Source organism: Monodon monoceros, unplaced genomic scaffold (genome assembly GCF_005190385.1).
Source record: "Monodon monoceros isolate NGI ecotype Baffin Bay Population unplaced genomic scaffold, NGI_Narwhal_1 Super_Scaffold_4, whole genome shotgun sequence".
Taxonomy (NCBI): Eukaryota; Metazoa; Chordata; class Mammalia; order Artiodactyla; family Monodontidae; genus Monodon; species Monodon monoceros.
Window position 1 is genome coordinate 44,128,761 of NW_021703781.1, and position 26,641 is coordinate 44,155,401.

General features: G+C 41.7%; 1 protein-coding gene across 10 annotated transcripts in view; it reads right to left on the minus strand.

The window, feature by feature from the left end:
* SGMS1 (sphingomyelin synthase 1) overlaps window positions 1-26,641 on the minus strand; it is a 290,473-nt gene that overhangs the window by 164,146 nt on the left and 99,686 nt on the right. Inside the window, exon 1 of one of the 10 annotated variants that reach the window (XM_029245163.1) lies at window positions 11,579-11,756. The exons of the other annotated variants lie outside the window; for them this stretch is intronic. The gene's annotated coding sequence lies outside the window, so the exon portion shown is untranslated. Of the gene's footprint in view, window positions 1-11,578; window positions 11,757-26,641 lie in introns of those variants that run through there. 10 annotated transcript variants of the gene reach the window in all.

The window sequence follows — 26,641 nt, forward strand, 5'->3', positions numbered from 1 at the left end:
CCATGACTTTCCACCACCCTCGCTTTTCCAGTGAATGCTGTTTGAGTGGGCTGGAATAACTTAACCTGAGAAATATGTGACTGAGATCAAAATCCCTTTTATCCTTCACAGGGAAGAGTTCACAGGCAGTCACTTCAATCCCTCCCCCCTGTTTTTTAAGCTATTATTTTAAATTGTGATACAATACGCATAAAATTTACCATTGTAACCACGTCTAAGCATAGTTCAATGGCATTAAGAACGTTCACATTGTTGTGCAACCATCCCCACCATCCATCCCCACACTTTTTCATCAACCCAGACTGAAACTCTGTACCCATCACACAATAACTCTCCACTCCTTCCTCCCTCCAGTGCCTAGAAACCACCTTTCTAGTTGGTCTCTATAATTTTGACTACTCTAGGCATCTCATGTAAATGGAATCACACAGTGTTTGTCCTCTTTCGACTAGCTTATTTCACTTAGCGTAAAGTCCATTCATGTTGTTGCAGGTGTCAGGATTTCCTTCCTTTTTAAGGCTGAATAATATTCCACTGTGAGTATATCCCACATTTTGTCTATCCATTCACCCATCAATAGACATCTGGGTTGCTTCCACCTCCCAGCTACTGTGAATAATGCTACTATGAACATGGGTGTGCAAATATCTCTTCAAGACTCTGCTTTCAATACTTTGGGGTATACATCCAGAGCTGAGATTTCTAGATTATATGGTAGTTCTATTTTATATTTTTTAAAGGAACTACAATACTGTTTTCCAAAGCAGCTGCACCATTTTACATTCCTAGCAATGTACGAGGGTTCCAATTTCTCCACATCCTTGTCAACACTCATTAATTTCTGGGTGGGGTTTTTTTTTTTTTTTTAGTAGCCATCCTAATAGCAATCCTTTATTTAACTTTAAAACTGGTTAATTGAATTAAATTTTTGTCCCACCTATGCAGTTGGCTAAGAATGTTAGCAAATCTGATTCTCCTGAGTGTGTTGAATAGTCATCCACTGAGGAGGTAACTGTAAGAAAGCAGCTAAGATTAAAAAGACTTTGGACACAAAACCACCTTGTATTAAAATCTGAAATTGCCACTGCTGAGGAACGGAAAGTACCTTCTCTAAACCTCAGTTTCCTCATTTGTGAAATGAAGTTGTGAATACTCATTTCTTAAAGTCGTGGGAGAACTGAATCGCAAAATTGTATGAAGTACTTAGCATGTGCCTAGCACCTAATAAACACTAAAAGAATGACAGATGATGATAAGGAGAAGGAAAGGTTTGTTATACTAGAATACTACTAATACTAGTAGTAATACTAATACTTAGCAACACTAAGAGGTAAGCCACAAAAAGATCTTTTATTTTGCTTTTTACATATGCATAGCCTTTCCTCATTTATTCAGATGTTGTTCTATACAATTTATACATATACTCCTCAAATCTCAAAGGTGTCACTGTAACCAAGATAGCATTTTCTTATACATAAATATATAAACATAAATATTCTTCTCCAGAGTAGGCAGGATATCAGAAACTAGGCAGTAGTAGCATTAGTCCAAAATTGCACCTTTTTTCAAAATTCAAAAATCAGTAACAACTTGTCACGTAGGTTAAATTATACTTCATCTAGTTATAGAAAAAAAGTAGAAGTACACTGTGAGACAAGGTTGTTTTTCTCTGTTCTCTCAATTAATTAAAGAGTTAATGCCAAATGGCTATCTTTTGAAGTATGGCTTAGACTAAATTCAAATACTATATTAAAAAAAACAAACTTTATCTGTTGAAGCGTCTCTAGGTATTTTTTACTTTACATCTTTATCTGGCTTCTTGTTTAAATTCACATAAACTGAGAGACAAGACTTAGAAATCATACAACCCAAATTCCCACCAAATAACCACTATTAGTTAGTTATGTTTCCACCGACTTACCGATAAATTACATTAAAATACAAAACCCTTGGGAACCTGACGCAGTTGGAAAGATGTATGCATACTTCAAACTTAAGCAAACCAAATAAATGGAAATGGATTTTAAAATAACAGTTAAAAGTGTGCAAATTTGTCATCAAAACACTTGAAGACCACTCAGGGCACGTAAGCACTTTACGTTTAACACTTTTAATATCTATAAAGGATTCTGATTTGGGTTCCATTAATGTTATAATGCATTTTAAATTATTCCTTAAAATTTGAACACATTATTTATATACTCCATTGAGAAATATACAGGTAAAATAACACTAGATGGTCTACTGTTATTCTAGACGGTCTTCATCTCTCTATCTTGGCTAATGTAAGCTCATACTAACCTCTTTGTGCCACCCACCCAAAGCAGTGGTTAAAAACATTGGGATGCCCTGATAATAGCATTTATTTCTGTTTGTTCAGATTTAACCAGCAAATTCTGTGTCAACCGTTGTTCCTTTACACCGCTTTAAAATTACTTTCTGATTTCAATAATTAATGCAAATGGGTATGTAATTTTCTTTGGTGGTTTAAGATTTAATGAGGCAGCAAGGAGACTGCACGATGCCCTAGGTGGGAAGAGTGCCGCTAGAAGCAGGGAGTGGTCAACTGTGGTGGACGCTGTTGACAGTCAGGATCTTGGTGCTCCAGCCAGGTGTCGGGGCTGTGCCACTGAGCTGGGAGAGCCAAGTTCAGGACACTGGTCCACAAGAGACCTCCCAGCTCCATGTAATATCAAATGGTGAAAATTTCCCAGAAATCTCCATCTCAACGCCAAGACCCAGCTCCACTCAACGACCAGCAAGCTACAGTGCTGGACACCCCATGCCAAACAACTGGCAAGACAGGAACACAACCCCATCCATTAGCACAGAAAGTGCCTAAAATCATAATAAGGCCACAGACACCCCAAAACACACCACCAAACGAGGACCTGCCCACCAGAAAGACAAGATCCAGCTTCATTCACCAGAACACAGGCACTAGTCCCCTCCACCAGGAAGCCTACACAACCTACTGAACCAACCTTAGCCACGGGGGACAGACACCAAAAACAACGGGAACTACGAACCTGCAGCATGCGAAAAGGAGACCCCAAACACAGTAAGTTAAGCATAACGAGAAGACAGAGAAACACACAGCAGATGAAGGAGCAAGATAAAAACTCACCGGACCTAACAAATGAAGAAGAAATAGGCACTCTACCTGAAAAAGAATTCAGAATAATGATAGTAAAGATGATCCAAAATCGTGGAAATAGAATGGAGAAAATACAAGAAAGGTTCAACAAGGACCAAGAAGAACTAAAGAGCAAACAGTGATGAACAACACAAAAATGACATTAAAAATTCTCTAGAAGGGATCAATGCAGAAGAACAGATAAGTGACCTGGAAGGTAAAATACTGGAAATAATTACTGCAGAGCAGAATAAAGAAAAAAGAATGAAAAGAATTGAGGATAGTCTCAAAGACCTCTGGGACAACATTAAACGCACCAACATTTGAATTATAGGGGTCCCAGAAGAAGAAGAGAAAAAGAAAGGGACTGAGAAAATATTTGAAGAGATTATAGTTGAAAACTTCCCTAATATGGGAAACGAAATAGTTAATCAAGTCTAGGAAGCACAGAGAGCCCCATACAGGATAAATCCAAGGAGAAACATGCCAAGACACATATTAATCAAACTATCAAAAAAGAAATACAAAGAACAAATATTAAAATCAGCAAGGGAAAAACAACAAATAACACATAAGGGAATCCCCAAAAGGTTAACAGCTGATCTTTCAGCACAAACTCTACAAGCCAGAAGGGACTGGCAGGACATATTTAAAGTGATGAATGAGAAAAACCTACAACCAAGATTACTCTACCCAGCAAGGATCTCATTCAGATTCGACAGAGAAATTAAAACCTTTACAGACAAGCAAAAGCTAACAGAATTCAGCACCACCAAACCAGCTTTACACAAGTGCTAAAGGAACTTCTCTAGGCAGGAAACACAAGAGAAGGAAAAGACTTACAATAATAAACCCAAAACAATTAAGAAAATGGTAATAGGAACATACATATCGATAATTACCTTAAATGTAAATGGATTAAAGGCTCCAACCAAAAGACATAGACTGGATGAAAGGATACAAAAACAATACCCGTATATATGCTGTCTACAAGAGACCTACTGCAGACCTAGGGACACATACAGACTGAAATTGAGGGGATGGAAAAAGATATTCCATGCAAATGGAAATCAAAAGAAAGCTGGAGTAGCAATTCTCACATCAGACAAAATAGACTTTAAAACAAAAACTATTACAAGACACAAAGAAGGACACTACATAATGATCAAGGGATCAATCCAAGAAGAAGATATAACAATTGTAACTATTTATGTACCCAACATAGGAGCACCTCAATACATAAGGCAAATACTAACAGCCATAAAAGGGGAAATCAACATTAACACAACCATAGCAGGGGACTTTAACACCCCACTTTCACCAATGCACAGATCATCCAAAATGAAAATAAATAAGGAAACACAAGCTTTAAATGATACATTAAACAAGATGGACTTAATTGATATTTACAGGACATTCCATCCAAAAACAACAGAATACACATTCTTCTCAAGTACTCATGGAACATACTCCAGGACAGATCATATCTTGGGTCACAAATCAAGCCTTGGTAAATTTAAGAAAATTGAAATCGTTATCAAGTATCTTTTCCGACCACAACGCTATGAGACTAGATATCAATTAACAGGACAAAATCTGTAAGAAATACAAACACATGGAGGCTAAACAACACACTACTTAATAAACAAAAGATCACTGAAGAAATCAAAGAGGAAACCAAAAAATACCTAGAAACAAATGACAATGAAGACACAACGACCCAAAACCTATGGGATGCAGCAAAAGCAGTTCTAAGAGGGAAGTTTATAGCAATACAATCCTACCTTAAGAAACAAGAAACATCTCAAATAAACAACCTAACCTTACACCTAAAGCAATTAGAGAAAGAGGAACAAAAAAACCCCAAAGTTAGCAGAAGGAAAGAAATCATAAAGATCAGATCAGAAATGAATGAAAAACAAATGAAGGAAATGAGAGCAAAGATCAATAAAACTAAAAGCTGGTTCTTTGAGAAGATAAACAAAATTGATAAACCATTAGCCAGACTCATCAAGAAAAAAAGGGAGAAGACTCAAATCAATAGAATTAGAAATGAAAAAGGAGAAGTAACAACTGACACTGCAGAAATACAAAGGATCATGAGAGATTACTATAAGCAACTATATGCCAATAAAATGGACAACCTGGACGAAATGGATAAATTCTTAGAAGAGCACAACCTTCCCAGACTGAACCAGGAAGAAACAGAAAATATGAACAGACCAATCACAAGCACTGAAATTGAAACTGTGATTAAAAATCTTCCAAACAAACAAAAGCCCAGGACCAGATGGCTTCACGGGTGGATTCTATCAAACATTTAGAGAAGAGCTAACACCTATCCTTCTCAAACTCTTCCAAAATATGGCAGAGGGAGGAACACTCCCAAACTCATTCTACAAGGCCACCATCACCCTTATACCGAAACCAGACAAAGATGACATAAAGAAAGAAAACTACAGGCCAAATTCACTGATGAACATAGATGCAAAAATCCTCAACAAAATACTAGCAAACAGAATCCAACAGCACATTAAAAGGATCATACATTATGATCAAGTGGGGTTTATCCCAGGAATGCAAGGATTCTTCAATATACGCAAATCAATCAACGTGATACACCATATTAACAAACTGAAGGAGAAAAACCATATGATCATCTCAATAGATGCAGAGAAAGCTTTTGACAAAATTCAACACCCATTTATGATAAAAACCCTCCAGAAAGTAGGCATAGAGGGAACTTTCCCCAACATAATAAAGGCCATATATGACAAGCCAACATTGTCCTCAATGGTGAAAAACTGAAAGCATTTCCACTAAGATCAGGAACAAGACAAGGTTGCTCACTCTCACCACTGTTATTCAACATAGTTTTGGAAGTTTTAGCCACAGCAATCAGAGAAGAAAAAGAAATAAAAGGAATCCAAATTGGAAAAGAAGAAGTACAGCTGTCACTGTTTGCAGATGACGTGATACTATACATAGACAATCCTAAAGGTGCTACCAGAAAACTACTAGAGATAATCAATGAATTTGGTAAAGTCGCAGGATACAAAATTAATGCACAGAAATCTCTGACATTCCTATACACTAATGATGAAAAATCTGACAGTGAAATTAAGAAAACACTCTCATTTACCAATGTAACAAAAAGAATAAAATATCTAGGAATAAACCTACCTAAGGAGACAAAAGACCTGTATGCAGAAAACTATAAGACACTGATGAAAGAAATTAAAGATGATACCAACAGATGGAGAGATATTCCATGTTCTTGGATTGGAAGAATCAACATTGTGAAAATGACTCTACCACCCAAAGCAATCTACAGATTCAATGCAATCCCTATCAAAATACCACTGGTGGTCTTCCTTGGTGGCACAGTGGTTGAGAGTCCGCCTGCCGATGCAGGGGACATGGGTTCGTGCCCCGGTCTGGGAAGATCCGACATGCCGCGGAGCGGCTGCGCCCATGAGCCATGGCCCCTGAGCCTGCACGTCCGGAGCCTGTGCTCCAAAACGGGAGAGGCCACAACAGTGAGAGGCCCACATAGTGCAAAAAAAAAAAAAAATACCACTGGCATTTTTCACAGAACTAAATCAAAAAATTTCACAATTTGTATGGAAACACAAAAGACCTCGAATAGCCAAAGAATTCTTGAGAAAGAAAAACAGAGCTGGAGGAATCAGGCTCCCTGACTTCAGACTATACCACAAAGTTACAGTAATCAAGACATTATGGTACTGGCACAGAAAAAGAAACATAGATCAATGGAACAGGACAGAAAGCCCAGAGATAAACCCACACACATATGATCACCTTATCTTTGATAAAGGAGGCAAGAATATACAGTGGAGAAAAGACAGCCTCTTCAATAAATGGTGCTGGGAAAACTGGACAGCTACATGTAAAAGAATGAAATTAGAACACTACCTAAAACCATACACAAAAATAAACTCAAAATGGATTAAAGGCCTAAATGTAAGGCCAGACACCATCAAACTCTTAGAGGAAAACATAGGCAGAACTCTCTATGACATGAATCACAGCAAGATCCTTTTTGACCCACCTCCTAGAGAAATGGAAATAAAAACAAAAATAAACAAATGGGACCTAATGAAACTTAAGAGCAGCCGCATAGCACAGGGAGATCAGCTCGGTGCTTTGTGACCACCTAGAAGGCTGGGAAAGGCAGGGTAGGAGGGCGGGAGACGCAAGAGGGAAGAGATACGGGAACATATGTATATGTATAACTGATTCACTTTGTTATAAAGCAGAAACTAACACACCATTGTAAAGCAATTATACTCCAATAAAGATGAAAAAATTAAAAATTTTTTTAAAACTTAAAAAAAAAGCTTTTGCCCAGCAAAGGAAACCATAAACAAGACGAAAAGACAACCCTCAGAATGGGAGAAAATATTTGCAAATGAAGCCACTGACAAAGCATTAATCTCCAAAACATACAAGCAACTCATGCAGCTCAATATTAAAAAAACAAACAACCCAGTCCAAAAATGGGCAGAAGACCTAAACAGACATTTCTCCAAAGAAGATATACAGATTGCCAACAAACACATGAAAGAATGTTCAACATCATTAATCATTAGAGAAATGCAAATCAAAACTACAATGAGATATCATCTCACACTGGTCAGAATGGCCATCATCAAAAAATCTACAAACAATAAATGCTGGAGAGGGTGTGGAGAAAAGGGAACCCTCTTGCACTGTTGGTGGGAATGTAAATTGATACAGCCACTATGGAGAACAGTATGGAGGTTCCTTAAAAAACTAAAAATAGAACTACCATACGACCCAGCAATCCCACTACCGGGCATATACCCTGAGAAAACCATAATTCAAAAAGAGTCATGTACCAAAATGTTCACTGCAGCTCTATTTACAATAGCCAGGACATGGAAGCAACCTACATGTCCATCAACAGATGAATGGATAAAGAAGATGTGGAATGGAATATTACTCAGCCATAAAAAGGAACGAAACTGAGTTATTTGTAGTGAGGTGGATGGACCTAGAGACTGTCACACAGAGTGAAGTACGTCAGAAAGAGAAAAACAAATACCGTATGCTACCGCATATATATGGAATCTAAAAAAAAAAAAAAAGAAAAAGAAAAAAATGGTCAGAAGAACCTAGGGACAAGACGGGAATAAAGATGCAGACCTAGGGCTTCCCTGGTGGCGCAGTGGTTGAGAGTCCGCCTGCCGATGCAGGGGACATGGGTTCGTGCCCTGGTCCGGGAAGATCCCACATGCCTCAGAGCGGCTGGGCCCGTGAGCCATGGCCGCTGAGCCTGCGCGTCCGGAGCCTGTGCTCCGCAACGGGAGTGGCCACAACAGTGAGAGGCCCGCGTACCGCAAAAAAAAAATTAAATAAATAAAAATTTTAAAAAAGATGCAGACCTACTAGAGAACAGACTTGAGGATACAGGGAGGGGGAAGGGTAAGCTGGGACAAAGTGAGAGAGGGGCATCGACATATATACACTACCAAATGTAAAATAGATAGCTAGTGGGAAGCAGCCGGATAGCACAGGGAGATCAGCTGGGTGCTTTGTGACCACCTAGAGGGGTGGGATAGGGAGGGTGGGAGGGAGGGAGATGCAAGAGGGAAGAGATATGGGGACATATGTATATATACAACTGATTCACTTTGTTATACAGCAGAAACTAATACACCATTGTGAAGCAATTATACTCCAATAAAGATGTTAGAAAAATATAAAGATTTAATGAGGGATCTTAGCTGATTTTTCAAAGAACTCTTTAATCCTAGAAAGGTTCAGGGTCAATGAGTATCTATCGTCACTGGGTCTCAGTGATCCCTGGAACCAGGCAGAAGGAATTGGGCTTAAAAGCTACTGCCCTATAAAATAAATCCCTGCAATTAGCTTCACCACTCTAAATGACAGGAAGATCATACATTCTCCCCAAACTGTATGTTTTGAATACTTAGCTCTTCTCTCTATCTCCACCTCCCTCTGAGTATTCACCAAGAAGAAACTGACAAGTAAGAAGAAGAACGTCAGTGCTAATAAACAGGTTACCCTGTCAGTTACTGTCTTTATTTCTTCCTCTTTCATTGGTTTTTGAATCCCAGCCCAAAAGGCAGCCACAGTTAACCGGTAGGTGTTCCTATCACCTCTGCCTAAAATTCACAGCACTGGGACTAAGTCTGCTGCTCAGATTCAAAGTTATGTAAGAGCCAGAGAGTCTCTGAGCCTCAGAACTCCAACCTCTGAGAAGAAACGTGGCCCCTCGGCTTCAGTAGCAGAGCCAGGTCTCCGGAATCCCACTCTAGGGTTCTTGCCCCTACAGATCTTTCTTCTGCTTCCCTGGGTCCTGAGGCATGGCTCAAGCCACCCAGAGATATAGCTTCTGAATCATGACAATTTATCCAGAGTTCAATTACACTGAAGCACTCTAGCTCACAATCTGTTTCCCCGGCCCCCCTTTGCATATTTCACTTTCATCAAGCATCCTAATGTCTGTCCTTCATGGAAGTTTTCTTTTGCCCAGGACCCAGCATAGGATCACAAACTGCATTTAACTTGGGTCTCCTTTAAACTGAAACAGTTCTTCAGCTTCTTTGTCTTTCATGACATTGATATTTTCGAGGAATACATGCCAACTATTTTAGAGAATATCCTTCAATTTAGGTTTCTCTGGTGTTTATTCACAATTAGATTCGGATTCGGCCTTCTTGGCTGGGATATGACATCCAGAGGCATGTGACACTCACCAGCCCTAATTGGTGATGTTAATTTTGACCCCTTGTTTACGGTGTTGTCCAGTTTCCCCACTGATTTGTTACTATTTTTTCCATTTGTAATCACTTATAAAATCTGTGAGGAGAACAATGACACACTTTGATTTCAGAAACTGACTCATGCATTTGATTGGTTAATAAATTATTTGCTGAGTACCTGTTACTTGCCAGGCATGGTGGTGGCACTGGAGATACTGCAGTGGGAAAAGTTATATCCCTTCCCTCGGGAAGTTTACATTCTAGTTAAAAAAGGCAGACAAAGGGCAAGTAAATAAAGCATACACTGTGTACTGTGGTGACAAGTGCTTCCAAGGAAATAAACCAGAGACAGGGAGGGAGGGCTGGGGGAGGAGCAATTGGAGCTGCTACTGCTGTCGTAGCCTTCAGCCCACAATCCAAAAAGGTATAGAGACCTTCTAAAGCAGAAATTGTATTTTGTCCCTTCCTGCTTAAAATCCAAAGAGTAACATGCTCTCTGGACATCCAGGATCCTCATGGAGTACCCCCCAGCCTCGCCATATTCATCTCTTGTCATCCACTCGTGATTTATGTGCTGGCGATAACACCTATGCTTCCTCTAATGTGCCCTGATGTGCCTCCCATTCCCGTGCCTCTCACCTCACGTAGAGGAACTCCTCTCCCTGTCCATTCACAGCACATCCCTGGGACCTTCCCTTCAATACTGAGGACTAGAGACGAGGAGGGAAACCTGTCCACAAACTACCATTCTGACCAAAATGAAATGATCTGAGAATTCAACTATTTACAATTATCTGTTTTAGACATCATTTTATACACAATTTTGTATTATACACAAAGGTGCTTTGTTACATTTTTAACTTACTCTAGGCAGAGTACTTAATGAAACATGTTTGATTTTTCCCTCTTCTCTGGCTTAATTAAAGAAATTAATTGGCAGAGGTAATTCCATATGATTCACACACAGACTAAGAAAAATTGGCAGGCATTTCTTTAGCTAAGACAGCTTGTAAATAAACATCATGAATATGTGCACACCCACAAGCAAGTAAGGCAGAGCTCCACCTACATAAATGGACTGAGTCATGCTTCAATCCAATTCAACAGGTCGTCTCTAAGTCCTTATAAGGTGTTCTGTCGTCTATTCCATGCTGCAGGAGTTTCAAAAAAAAAAGGGTAGAATAGGAACCTCGGGTTCCTATGTTCCTAGGTTAGACAATGTGGAAAGACGTTAAAATACATGGTATCATTAAAACCCTAGCAAAAAAACCTTGGGACTATTTTTTAGATAATTATACATAGTTACATAAACAATTGCAATTTTAAGTATGGGTATTTAACAAAGTTAAAATTGCACCTCTTCCATCACTGTCCATTTCTGTTGTATGTATGTATACATATATTTGCTGGAGGAAAGGAGGAATTGGTTGGTTGGATGGCTTTTAGTTTGTTTAACCAGAGGTCTTGCTTTGTGGACCAAGATGGTGTCTTTACTACGTGCTGTATTTGCACTTTAGAAATGCCTGGCGTGGGCCTTGCCTCTTCCCTGTCAACAGGACCGGAGTGCCCAGCTGCCTGGCTGTCCTTCCACAAACTCCCCCCTCCCCAAGAGGCAGCTCACCTGACAAGGTATCAATCTGTGGCTATGACTGATCAGAACACCACTTACCTGGGTAATCATCTCTACTCCTTGTAAAAAGAAGACTCTTAAATTTCCACCTCCAGCCTCTCCCCACACAAAGATGATTTTCAGATGACAAAAGAAAAAAAAAAGCCAGAACAGCGAGAGAAGTTGGGAAAGAAAAATGCAGGCCCAGACTCATCCCATAGCTGAGCTCCTGAGGGAGTCGAGGGGAGTCCCCACTGAGGGCCTGCTTCCTCCTGCTTCCTGCTATCTGCCCACGTGACAGAAGAAGGCGGCAAACTCACCTGCACAAAGACCCGCCTCCTGCCTTTAATACCGGGAAGGTTCAGTCCTTTAGGTCCGCCCACAGGATGACAAATATCTGCCGGCATTTCACAACAGTTTCTGAGTGAGTTGTTCTTAAATTCACTAAAATTTCAGGATTCTGTTACTTAATACCGCGCAAAGTTTTGTCATGTGAGAATACTGGGGCAGAAAAGAAAGGAAGGAATGCCTTCCATTTCAATATCCAGATCCTCAGCTTTAAATGTATTTAGGTAGATGCCCTCCAGACCTCACAGGCTTTTGCTAAGAAAGTAAAAATGTGCAAATTTACAAACGCACATCAACTGTTCCACTTTAACAAGAGCTCCAAAAAGTAGATTGATTCGTCGCAGGTCAGAAAATGAACTTATCACCCAAGTAAGATTCGCACCATAAATCAATTTCTCCCACGATAATATAAAGAGAAAGATACCATTAAGTCCAACCTGAAATAAACTATCAGTATGAAACCATATGAAAAATGGCTGTTGGAGGAAATTCTTTAAATCTTCATAGACTTATATGAAAAAACAGCTACCCCTAGCCCCACCTGGCATGGAGAGGTACCGCCTTAGAGACAATGAGAATCCTGTATTCCTCAAAGAGGTGTGAACTCCACTTGTGATGTCTGCAGAAAGCTCAGCTTTCAGAATAAAAAGTTTTAGATGTTCATCTTCCTTTGTCACTGATGGGGAAATGATTAGTTACTGCCTGGGCCAGAGAAGGGAAATGAACTTGCAGGCTTGTGTGAAAACAACAAAATGCTGTTTTTCAGTAACAGCTGATTAAGAACAGGCTGTCCTAAGTGCAGTGGAGTGAAACGTTCCTTCCTGGTTCCCAGCTCTCAGAGGAGGAAAGAGCAGCTCTGCAGGCTTGGCCTTCAATGAACAAAGCTTGGGGTTCGCCCCCCTGCAGAGTCACTGCGTCCACGGTCACTGCCACTCTGACAGCCTGGAGTAACTGACGCCTTAGAGACTCAGGAGGACAGAAGGCCATCAAGATACTTGACGGTGTCCCTGAGTATATTTCACAGAGCAGATTACTAAAATCAGATAGGTTTTGTAAAGAGAAAGAAAGCCAAGAAAGCTGAGTAACTTACACCAAACACTGTTGTGCTGTAGCTATAAATCCTCTCATGTTCCTAGGAAGCCAGAAGCATGTTACGTCTGCTTTGATTAGAGAGAAGATTCTGAATAAGGTGGCCTATATAAACGGTGACATATTACCTGTCTAAAAACTGGGATATAATCTGACAAGTATAAACACACGTCTAGAATCTACCAAGCAGAATATCTGGAAGCAAGGACAGTCTCACAAAATCCAGGATGTGTCATCACCCTACCTACTTTGCAAGATTCCCAGGCCCCTCCTCTGGAGACTTAAGTCAGTAAATCTGGGTGCTGCCAGAGAATCTATATTTTTAACAAGCACTTCGAGGCGATTCTTATGTTCAGGCAAGTTTGGGGAACACTGGAGTGAGCCAATTATACCCTCTAACACAGTTCTCTTTAAGATATGTCTACATTTAAATCCCATTTAGTAATACCATCAATTATGTTAAGCTTATAAATGGTAACAATAATGAATATCTGTCTTCCCCTAATCCCTCAAATAATAAAACAATTTTGGTAATACCCATTTTAAAGAAAGAGGTTAAGTAACTTGTACAAAGTCACAAGCTAGTAAGTGATTGGGGGGGAGGGGAGGGGGTGGGATTCAAACAGAGGTGTGACTTCAACAGCTGTACCCGTAACCATTTATTTACATATACAGCCTTCTCTTTCACAAGTATAGATCCTGTTTACAAGTGATAGCAATTGATTTAGAACCCAAAGTAAAAAAGATTTCAGGAAACCATTTATGAACTACTAGTACTTTCAAAATACTGGCTGTGTAGAGACCCAGGGATCCAGCAATATCTCTGACAAAAGGTTTTTTTCCTGTGCTGCCCTCAGATTTCTACTTTAAGGGAGTTTGGATCCTAACCTCCATACCCCTCCCTAGCAATTAAAAAGATGCAATCAAAAAGTCAATGACCGCTCCCAGAAAAATAATTAGCTCAGAGGAATTACAATGTGCTATAATTTAGCCCCAAATCTGAACAATATATCAGATGGAGGGCTACATGTTTATACTGATCTGTAAAGGATTTTAAAAGATGTGATATTCAAATATTTTCATAACTGCCCTCTTCTATCATTTCTAACACGGAAATTAAAAAGCAAAAAAAAAAAGAAGAAAATCAAACTTTTCTACTCATCCTGCCTAAACAAACAAAAAAAAGACTTGATATGTCAAATGAACAGTGTCACTACGCCTCTTTCTAGCCTCAGGTTAATTAAAAGTCACTCAAGTTTGAAAAGGATATTAAAACCAGAATGAAAATCAAACTCATGATTCATTCAACGAGTATTTATTGAAGGCTTTCTACACGCCAGGCATTGTTCTAGGTGCTATAGACACAGCAGGGAATAAAACAAACAAAAATTCCTGCCTTTAAGAAGCGCACACCCTCCTAAGAGGATATACACTCTAAAGAAATAAGAAAATAAACAATTTGTCAGACGGTGAAAGGTGCAGTGGGGAGGACCACTGCGTGGTCCGCAAAGGTTTCCCTAACAAGGGGCCATCTGAGCAGAGGCCTGAGGGAGATGGGGGGCAAGCAACACAACATCTAGGGGGGAACACATCCCCAAAGAAGAAGGAGTGTGTCCAGCAGATCTCCATCCCCGCCCAAACCACAATCCCCCCAAATTTTCTATCTGCTCAGATGGTACCACAGTTCTCCCAGTTGCTTGGGACTGGAACTGAGCTGGGCTCCTTCCCCTCCCTCACATCTCCCATCCTGTCAGTCTGGTGGTCCTGTGCACTGTGCCTCCTAAATATTAATCTCCATTCCACACTTGAGAAACAGGCCATCATAATAAACCTGGATGGCTGCAGAAGCCTCCAAACTGGTCTCCCCATTATTTTTTATGCTCCTAGCCCCCAAATCTAAGCTCCACTAAGAAACCAGAGTGATCTCTTAAAAACACATATGAAATTGCATCAAGGCCCTTTTCTAGCTCAATCCTTCCCACTGCTCTTTGGAATAAAATCTGGATCCTGTTAACATATACACACTACTATATATATAAAAAATAGATAATCAATGGGGACCTACTATATAGCACAAGGAACTCTACTTAATATTCTGTAACGACCTATATGGAAAGGGAATCTGAGGGAGAATGGATATGTATATATGTATAACTGAGTTACTTTGCTATGCACCTGAAACTAACACAACATTGTAAATCAACTATATTCCAATATAAAATAAATACTAAATTAAAAAAAAAATTCTGGATCCTGGATGTCCAGCCCCTGCCAACCTCTCTGAATGATCCATATCCCTCTGTCCCCAGAGCTTGCTGGCCTCTGAGCTACCTTGGCCTTCCTGCAGTCGCTCTAAGGAGCCTAGCTCCCTTCTGCCTTTGCCCATGTGTTCCTTCTGTCTGGAGAGATGCACTCATCTCCCCTGGCACACTCCCCTCTCATCCTTCAGATCCCAAGCTAGAAGCCACTGCCCCAGGGTGATGTTCTGATCTCCCTATCATATGCGATCCTACCCTGCACAATAATTATACACAGTATTTCTCCTAGCACCATCACAACTATAATTAAATCATTATTTCTATAATTTAATGGCTGCCCTGCTCCAATAAACCAATCTCTATGGCGACAAGGACTACATCAGTTGAATTCATTTTTGCATCTCCAAATGTCTTAAAAATAGCAGAGTTCAATACATATTTGGGAAGAGGTTAAGCCTTCCTCCTTACACATCCCTGTATTCTCTCTCAAGGAAAACAAAGAGTTGCATTTTTCCTCTGCATCGTCTACGCCTCATAAATTTGTCTTCTAATAACAAAAATTAGGAGCCATGAAAAAGCCATGTTGAAGTAACAAAGTTCCAAACTGAGAAGCCCCAAGTTGAGCCATCTGGACCACTTTTTTTTTTTTTTGGCGTCGCCACTCGGCATGCAGGATCTTAGTTCCCCGACCAGGGATCGAACCCTCACCCGCAGCAGTGGAAGCACAGAGTCTTAACCACTGGACCACCAGGGAAGTCCCTTGGACCATGTTTGTTTTTAGCTTTGTTTCATGTTATAGAATCATCTTCCTAAAGGGAAGCCCAGTAAGCAGAGCCCACCCACTCCTCAGACCTCACAGGTCGGTCACTAACTCCTCAAGGAGCAAATTAAAGTAACAGGAAAGAACAGAGAACCCTGGGAGAAAGGACTTCCCACTGGTCCACAGTTATCAGAATCTTTTTCACTGTAATCAAGGCTAACGGGAGGCACTCGCTCTATGACAAGAAGTAAAGGGGTGTTGCAAGGCCCTCATACCACGCAGCTTACAGTTAACGGCGGCCACACTTAGCTGCACCCTAACCAGGACCCAGCCACTTGGCAAAGTGACCTCCTCGCGCAGCACCTCACTTAACTGAACTGAATCTTGGCGACCACCCCATGATCCAAGTGACTTTATCCCCATCTGATCACGGAGGCCGAGGAGGTGAAGTCACTTGCTTGGGCTCACAGAGCTAAAAAGTGCTGTGACCCAGGAATCAGAAGCAGCTCTGTTGGGCTCCAAATCCTCAGCAAAGTATGTCATTTGGGACCCAGGGTCCTAGCACCAGCGTACCAGTACCCAAAGTGCTGGTACTGAGTGCGAATCACTTGGCTGATCTAGTCCCAGCTCCCTGGCTCACAGGACCAGAGAAGGGGAGTGACTGGCACAAGATCACACAGCCCGATGGTAGCTAGGTCCAGCCAACAGTTCCATCCCTGTCAGATGGTCCTTCTGACAGACAGCACCTCCCCTCACAAAAGATCCCTAAAATCCTTAGAATAAATGCTCCAAGTCAAGCTTTCCTAAGGAACGCTGTAATGTTATAAAAATCCTAAAGTAGCCCTTAGAGTTCAGTGAAAGGAAAACAGAAGGACTTTATCACTCTCCTTTCTTGCAGCTGCCACTGGTCTGAATTCACACAAACAGCCCCTTGTCTCTGTGCTGCCATGCAGCTATTCTAAGCGACAGAAGCCCAGGAACACAGAGGCCCTGGGCCCAGGCCAGCTAGAGCCGAGCTAAACAGGCTAAAAAGCAGGCGGTTCTGAAACCCTTTAATCAACAACCATTCACTCTGGAGAAGCAATACACACAATTTTGCACACACTTCTGTACGAGAGCAAGTGGAATAAGGCCTGAGCCGTCGAAGTCACCCGTGCACCCTGAACAGTACATAACACCCTGATTTTTATGATCCCGGTGGCAAAACCACCACTGCATCCAGGTCAGTTTACCGTGGACTCCAACCCCCTTGCCCTCTTCCAGAATGAGGTGGCTAACAGCCAGCAGCCTGGTAATCACCACCTACCAGCCACCGCTGGGCCTGCCAGGCCAGACCAAGGCAGCAACTACATGCACCTGGTGTGTGGAAGCTCTTCTGAAGAAGCACCCCTAAATGGCCTCATCTAGGGGCTTCAGGAGCTTCAAACACCAACACGCAAACATCCCAGAGCGACCAGTGCCAGGAGAACTTCTGTTGTGACAAGGCCTCCAGACCAGCAGCTGCCCTGGTTACCGTGAGCCCCAGCTCAGCCTGGGACGGACGAGGCCCACGTCATCCCCCAAGACAGAGCCCGTCAGGGACAACTCGCGGAGGGCTGGCTGAAGGTGGACTCACCCACTCGCTGCAGACCCAGCTGCCCAGCCAGAGCCACCGGCCACAACGCGTGACGCCCCCGAGGGTGCTGTGCGCTAGCAGTGCTCCATTTAAAACTCGTTAAAAGCCACTCGTTCTGTGAGACCTTCTGTTAAGTGAAAATAATGCCTATGAGGGCACCTCAAATACTCAAAGAGCTAAACAATCTAAGGGTATCAAAAGGGTCACCATTTGGGTATGCTGCCCACACTGGAGGACTAAGATGTAGGGGATATAACTTTAAGAGGTCCCCATTGTCCCTGAGGGAGGAAGGGTGATGTGAACCCTAGAGCTGCAACCTGGGGCAAGTTGCACGAGCTTCTACCGCTCACTTCCCTCAGCGGCAGATTGGGGTTAACAACCGCTCTCTCGGTACCACAGTGGAATATCACGTGAAGAAAAGGAAGTCACCCTCTGGCACAGTGACTGGCACATAATAAACCATAAACAAATGCTCGCTTCTTTCTTTAAGGCTTTTAAAGAGCTTACTTTCTTCAGTATTATGCATTCCTTTTCCCTTTTATTAATTTCTCAAAATCTTCTTTCAAAACTAACAACCCACATCTACTCTAATTCCAGCAGTTCAGTGTATTTTCCTTAAGGACATGTGTGGAAAAGAATGTCAAGATGTATGTCCAATGATGGTCACTCCATCATTATTTGTGACCTTCAAAATAAAGTAACAGCTACTAACTAGAATCCAATTACAGCACTTACAATAAAACAGGTAGCTCAGTGAATGCTAATAAAAGGAAAGTGCTTTAAGGTATAGCTTTACATAGTATGATCAAACATGGGATTAAAAACTTAAATAAACATATATAAATAAATATATATTACATATATGCTAGCTTTGGTATCCAAATAATTTACCAGTGGGAAGGACAAAAGGAATAAGGGTGGGAGGATGTGGTAGGCAAAATAACGGCCCCCCGTCCACATCCTAACCCCCCCAGAACCTGTGACTATGTTACCTTACACAGCAAAAGGGGCTTTGCAGATGTGATAAATTAAGGATATTGACATGGGAAGAGTAGCCCGGATTATCCAGGTGGCCCCAGTCAAATCACATGGGTCCTTAAAATCAGAGACCCTTTCCTGGATTTGACTACAAAAAAATGGTCGGAGAGAAGATGGAGGAAGAGGCCATGGGCCAAAGAACACTGGCAGCCTCTTGAAGCCAGGAAAGGGCAAAAGCCTCGGACATGTTGATTTTAACCCAGTGAGACCCATGCTGGGCTTCTGACTTGCAGAAGCATTAAGATAATAAATTTGTGTCGTTTCATAACACTGACATTGTGGTAATTAATTATACCAGCAATAGAAACTAATAGAGGGGGTAAATTACTTATAATTTTATATCTTTCCTGATAATCTGAATATTTACTGTATACATTTTATATATATATATATATATATATATATATATATAGCTTTTACTTTAACACTTATTTAGTTGGGGAGGAAGGGAAGAAATTCTTTGCCCCATTTCAATGTCATGATTCCCTGATCACAAAAGCTTTCATACAGCACTTGTCTCCTCCTGCCTGAAAAATTGGGCGCTCTCTTTCAGGACCAAACAAAAGCCTCCTTACACACCAAGGCCCAACTCAAGTGATGCATCCCAGGTCAGGGCCTCCTCCTTAGGGGTCTCCCCTGCAGCTGACCTTAAGGGGACTGCACAGAGCTCTGTCAACCCTGCTGGATGGTGAGCTCCTTAAAAACAGGGCTTGAGGCTTATTTGCCTGTGCAAACCCAACCCCTCATAACACGCATAACATGTGGTTAATGATTAAGTGTTTGCTCAGCTGAAAAAGACTACTGGATCGCATTTAATCCAAGCCAATCTAGTAAACCCTGGTTTTAAATTAACAAGGGGTCTTCTGCTGGGAAAAGACTGTTGTAACCTCACATGCATTATCCAGCTAATCTATTCCATAAAGGTAGACGTTATATCCTTCAACCTCACAAATCACAGTTAACAGTTCATAGTTAAATCCTCCTTCAAAATCAAATTTTGAGGAGACTTCCCTGGCAGTGCAGTGGTTAAGAATCCGCCTGCCAATGCAGGGGACACAGGTTCGAGCCCTGGCCTGGGAAGATCCCATGCCGCGGAGCAACTGGGCCCGTGAGCCACAACTACTAAGCCTGCACCCTAGAGCCTGCGTGCCACAACTACTGAAGCCCACGTGCCTAGAGCCTGTGCTCCGCAACAAGAGAAGCCACCGCAGTGAGAAGCCCACGCACCCCAGCAAAGAGTAGCCCCCACTCGCCACAACTAGGGAAAGCCCGCACGCAGCAACGAAGACCCAATGCAGCCAAAAATAAATAAATAAAATAAATAAATTATTTTAAAACTCAAATTTTGACTTCGATTTACAAAGGATGGTGGTTATCAAGAGACACTGCTTCAGAGCTCCAGGGCGTTGAATTTACAGTCTGAATCTTCTAGTTCCTGCTGTAGACATTTGTGAGTTTTATATTTAAATTATACTGGCTGTAGTGCTGAAGTTAGCCTTCCTTCCTCCCATCAAATCAAAACACTGGGTTTCCCCAATAGGATATTTTCTCATCCTTTCTAGGGAAAAAAAAAAAAAAAAATCACAGCACAGTTGTTATGGCTGAGATTTAAAACAATCCAAAACAGAAGTCTACACCATTAATGACTGTTTTAATGGCAAAGAAGCCAGGAGAGGAGACAGAGTGACATCTGATTAAATATTCACATACTAAAGACTGCATCCGCTAAAGCAAGAACCAGAAGCTTTTGTTTTAATCTCCCAGCAGCATTCTGTTTAAAAAGATTAGAGCATCCATCTCTATGGTGATAGTTATTTCCATTGCTCAATTAGAGGCCAAAGTACTGAAGAGGCTACACTCCTGTGTTTGAACGAGACATCTTATATAACCAATGACTTCACAAATCCTTACAAATCATGGACAAGTGACAGACACTGAATTCTTCATGGGTATTTAAGCCAAAGAACATCATTAATTATTCATTTTTGTTGGTGGTTGTGTTTTCATCTTAAAGTCAGATTTACTGGGGTATAATTTACATGCATGAGTTTTTACCAAAACATATAGTCATGTAATCATCACCATAACTGAGATACAGACTATTTCATACATTCCAAAAAGTTCCCTATGCCCTTTGTAAGTCAATCTTCTCCCCCATTCCCAGCCCCAGGCAACCATTGATCTGTTTTCTAACCCTATACTTTTGTCTTTTCCAGAATGTCATACGAATGGAATCATACAGTAAGTACCCTTTTGAGTCATACAGAATGTACCTTTTTGGCTTCTTTCACATAACATAATGCATTTGAGATTCATCCACATAGTTGTGTTTGTTCTTTGTTAGTACTGAGTAATAGTCCATTGATGTCCAGTTTGTTTATCCACTCACTTGTTGAAGGACATGTGAGTTTTTTCCAGTTATGGGCAGTTAGAAATAAAGCTGTTGCTGGGTATTCCCTGGCGGTCCAGTGGTTAGGACTCTGCACTTTCACTGCAGAGGGCCCGGGTTCAATCCCTAGCAGGGGAATTAAGATCTCGCAAGCAGTAAGGCACAGCCAAAATAAATAAATATTTAAAAAAATAAAGCTGTTGCAAATATTAGCCTACAGGTTTCTGTGTGAACAGAGGTCACTCTTCCTGGGTAAATACCTAGGAATGAAAGTGCTATTTTGTATGGTAAGTATATATTTAACTTTGTAAAAAACTACATGTTTTCCAAAGTGGCTGTACCATTTTACATTCCCACCAGCAATGCAAGAGAGTTCAAGTTGTTCTGTATCTTTGTCAGCACTTGGTAATATCTATTTTTGTTTCATTTGCCTTTTTTTTTTTTTTTAGCTATAGGTATGTAGTGGTATCTCATTGTATTTTTCTTTTAACCTTTGATTCTGAAAAAAAAAATTTTTTTTGGCCACGCCACACATCTACGGTTAGTTCCCCAACTAGGGATTGAACCCGTGCCCTTGACAGGGAAAGTGCGGAGTCCTAACCACTGGACCACCAGGGAATTCCTGAAATAATTTTAGACTCACACAGAAGTTGCAAAAACAGTGGAAAGCTCCCATGTATTCCCCTCTTATCTTACATAACCACAATATAAGTATCAAAAGCAAGAACTTGACACTGGTACAATACTGTTAACTAAACTACAGACCTTGTTCAGATTTCATTAGTTTTTACATGTACAGTTCCTGTCTCCTTTTTTTGCATACAGTTCTATAAAATTTTATCACATGTATAGATTCATATAAACACTACTACAACCCGGATATAGATCTGTTCCATCAAAGCACATTCTATTTTGAAAAGACCTTTTCGGTTTTGCAAACACCATCTGCTGGAAGGGACTTTGGTAAATGATGACTTTCTTCTGCCCTTTTTCCTTGACCAAATTAAAAGTCTGTTATCCAAAATTAAAAAGAAAGAAAAAGAAAAAAGAAACAGACTCACAGATATAGAGAACATACTAGTGGTTACCAGTGGGGAGAGGGAAGGGGGCAGGGGCAAGATATGAGGCAGGGGATTAAGAGGTACAAACTCTTAGGTATAAAATAGGCTACAAGTATATTGTACAACACAGGGAATATAGCCAATATTTTATAATAACTACAAATGGAGCACAATCCTTAAAATTTGTGAATCACTATGTTGTACACCTGAAACTTACATAATATTGTACATCAACCATACCTCAACTTAAAAAAATGAAAAAAAAAAGTCAGTTATCTATTCTCAGACTGTGCTGTGCAAACCACTGTTGACAGAGAAGTTCAATTCTCTGGATGGGTGTCTGTCCTGTTCATTCTTTCCTTATTGTAGACCAAGCCCAGTGCAGGCAGAATGGATAAAAGGTTGAAGAGAAAGCAACAGTTCTTGTCTTTAAAATAACTTAAGAGTAGAGAGGTATTTACACACACACACAATTACAAACTGAGATAAGTACCATCCATGAATAAAAAGTCAAAGGTCCACTGAAACTTAAAACACGATCTGGTTTGGACTGGGAGGACCTTGTGATTTAGCCTCATCCTGAGACTTAGTGTTTGAGGCCTTTCCACAGAAGTAGGGCATCTAAGTATCTGAGCTGTTGAGCAGTGAGTATGTAACCAACAAATTCTTAGAGCAGAAGAATATAAAGAAGCCCTCCAGCGCTGAGAAACCATACCAAGGACTGCTTATCTTCTTAGGTCAAAGCCTGGCCCCAAAGATATAGAGAATTGGCACCTGCCCATGTGTTACTTTAGGGATATCTACAGCCCTCAATGTTTCTTTCCAACCACCTGCCACAGTGAACCAAATCCACCATTAGAGATCTTTTAGTTATAGAGGTGTCCCTCTGCTCTACACTAGTCACAGTGAAATGCCATCAGCAAAGGGGGACATAGGAAACCCCCACTGGCTTCTGGCTGATGGCTGGTATGACCCTCTCCTCCTGTCCCGGGGGCCCACTTCCACATCTTCCAGGGCACAGGTGCTCCCTCTCCCCTTGGGTCCTCACTATAGCTGGTTCATGTTTTTATTAGGAGTAATCTCTGTTTGTTCCCACATTTCTCTCCCCTTCTCTACCAACAGCACAAACAGTCCAACCCATCTCTGTATCTCCTGGCATCTGCACCCCAGCTCCCATGCACACAGTAGGTGGTCAACAAATGCTTTGTGAATATTCAAGGCACGACTATCAGATTACAATGTGTGAAGCGGGCCCTTGAGGGAATGGATGGGTCTCAACATGAAAGACACCCATGGAGGCATGAGACAGTTGGTGCATTTCAAGAATTGTACCACAAGGTTCTAAATGTAACAGCAGGATGCTTGGGCACCGGACAGAGGGGAGGGCAGGACAAAAGGAGATGTGTGAGGGAGTAAGAGATAAGATGTGCCCACACACGATGAAGCTCAGGACCAGCCCAGCATGACACTTGCCGGGAAAACGGCAGCTAGACTGGTGGAGAGGAAGAAGGGAGAGGGCAGGCTCTTTCTCCGAGACTTGCTTCCGAGGGCATGTGCCATGAGCTGGGCTCGGGGGGAGGCCAGGAATTCAAAAAGGAAGTAGGCATGTGCAAAAGCTGCTGTGGGACTCAGCCGGGAAATCAGGAAGAACTGAGAGCGAGAGAATAAAAAAATTCCCCAAAGCAGCTAGTTCGTATACATGCTTCTGCCTCTTTCCAGAGAGACTCTAATCTTTTCCTTAAAGTCACACATGGCTTCCAAAACACCCTGGGGCCGTCTGTGCAAAAGGCAATGACCTGTGTCTGAAGGCCTGGGAGTGCTGGCTACAATCCTGAAATGCCTCCTGAGCCAGCCAAGAGGCCAGGAAGTCTCCAGGCCCACTAAAGAGCTGATGAGAAAATACCATAAGGCACTGCTCTTGGCCCTGCACTAGTGGAGCCTCTCACACAGAGAAATTGTTTACATTCAGTGATTAGTAAATGCAGGAGCTGACAAATCAACACACGCACTGTTTTGCAATCTTAACACAGTTGTTTTGGGCTTATTTTAAAGTATCAGAAACTATTCTAGCCCATGTTTGCACGATCACCAGCTGCTGCAATAAATGACCACATCCTTTTAACCAAGACTTTCTCTTAACCAGCACCTTGACCTCTGCCACCCCAAGGCAGACCAGGGTGACACGTGGAGGGGACATGAGCGTAAACCCCCTAAAGAGGGCAGGGCACCACGGGCAGCCACGCTTCTCAGGGGCAGCCAGCTCGGAGAGTCACCAGGTGATGATGTGAAATATATTCAAAAACTAATAGGGATACCCTTCTTACCAGTTTTGCTTTACAATTTTTCTATTATGCTCATATATGGGTAATAAGTGCTACCATTACGACGCTAGTTGCTAAAAACTTTGAGCTCCCCAGATGCAGGATGCTTAGTACTGGCAGGTCTCGGTCCCGCAAGTTCAGGTTACAAAAAATTGTTTGCACTCTCTGTGTTAACCAGGGTTTCAACCCAATTCCTGGTAACACTGTATACCACAAGGTACTACAGAAACTGGCAACCACTGGGTGGTTTTCAGGGGCCTCTGGGGAAGACAGCAAAGTGAGGAAAACAGCCCTTCTCAGCTCCAGTTCAGAAAGGTCACCAGACACTGCAATGACCCTCTCTGGCCCCCAGAGTACTATCAACTGAAAAAAAATGCGCAGCCTAAAAGTTGAGAATTATGTTTTATCCAGAAACCTTACTGAGGACTATAGCCCGGGATGGCAGCCTCGCAGATAGCTCTGAGGAACTCGTTCAAAGAGGCAAGGGAGGAGCCAGAAGATACAGGAATTTTTACTGAAAAAAAAAAATTCTAGTTGAACATCAAAAGATTACACTAATCACAAAAATCAGACATCTCAGGTTAATTTACATATGAGGAAGATGCAAGAGTCTGGGCTTATTGAAATCATTCCTTTGATATGCATCTTGACTATCTAGGGCCAGTTCCTATTCTTCTGCATCCTGAATTCCCTTCAGGGTGCCCCATGGCGGTAACTGCACTCTGGTGGCTGGTGGCTTGATGGCTGGCAGCCTGTGTTTTTCCATCCTGAGTTCCCCTCAGGGTACGAGGTCTGGGCAGCTGCAGTGGCCAATGGCTTTACGGCCACAACATCCTTTGTTTAATAAAATGGCAGGCGACATTCTTCTTGTCCACAGTACTCACCCCAGCGTGGCCTCCAACCAGGCACACGTTTTCCCCAAGTGCTTGAGCCTCTAAATTTACCTTCTCTGCTTCTTCTCCAACCCACTCCCATCCCAAACCCAAAACTCCCTTCTCAATCAGTTCAGTCAGAAAACAGACAATCAACGGTGTGAAAGACACAAAGGCTTCTCCCACTTCAGAGGCTGAAATAACCATATGTGGGACGTTAAAATATCTCCTGAGTCCTCATTCACCCAAAAGCTATTACAATAATTGATTTAAAGATGAGGATAGCACTAAAAATGCATTAAATGCATACCATCAATTAATGAGATCAGTATTAAGCTTTCTATTAAGCTCCAAATAAATCATGCCACTTAAGCCCCAACAGTTTTATTGTATTTATATACATTTTTTTAAACTATAAGCTCTTTAGCACAAATATTCCTAACTGCTCTTTCACATCGTAAATTGGAACTGGGTTATTCTTCAGCAACAGGATGCTGCCAGGGAGAAGTGGGAACTGTTTACAAAATGACCAAGAGGAAATGTCACTCCCCTTGTACTTTCAAACCCATAAAGAACAACTATGAATCAAAGCTGGGCTGAAATCGCATTTCACTTCCAACTGTACTCCTACCCAAGGAAAGGAAGCACATTGTTAAGTTCAAAAGACCCAAACATGACATCAAAAAGCTGCCTGTGAGCACCAAACAAAAGATATTTCATATAATTAACCTACAAATGCTAAAAATGCAATTCTCTGCAGTTATGACTCCACCTATATGCCATTGTGTTCCATCATAGGTATTTCTTTCTTTTTTTTTTTTTTAATTAATTGATTTATTTTTGGCTGCGTTGGGTCTTCGTTGCTGCGTGGGCTTTCTCTAGTTGCGGCGAGCGGGGGCTACTCTTTGTTGCAATCCGGGGGCTTCTCATTGCGGTGGCTTCTCATTGCAGAGCACAGGCTCTAGGCACTCAGGCTTCAGTAGTTGCGGCACGCGGGCTCAGCAGTTGTGGCTCGTGGGCTCTAGAACACAGGCTCAGTAGTTGAGGCGCACGGGCTTAGTTGCTCCGTGGCATGTGGGATCTTCCCAGATCAGGGCACGAACCCATGTCCCCTGCACTGGCAGGCAGATTCTTAACCACTGCACCGCCAGGGAAGTCCCTTTCATAGGTATTTCTGAAGGATGCAGTCTAAGTGAAATGCCCATTTTTCCTAGCTAATGTGAGGACAAGGAGAAGGGAAACCAACATTTTGGCAATTGTCTACCCACCATGGGTACCAAACTTTGATATAATAAGAATTTGAGGGCTTCCCTGGTGGTGCAGTGGTTAAGAATCTGCCTGCCAATGCGGGGGACACAGGTTCGAGCCCTGG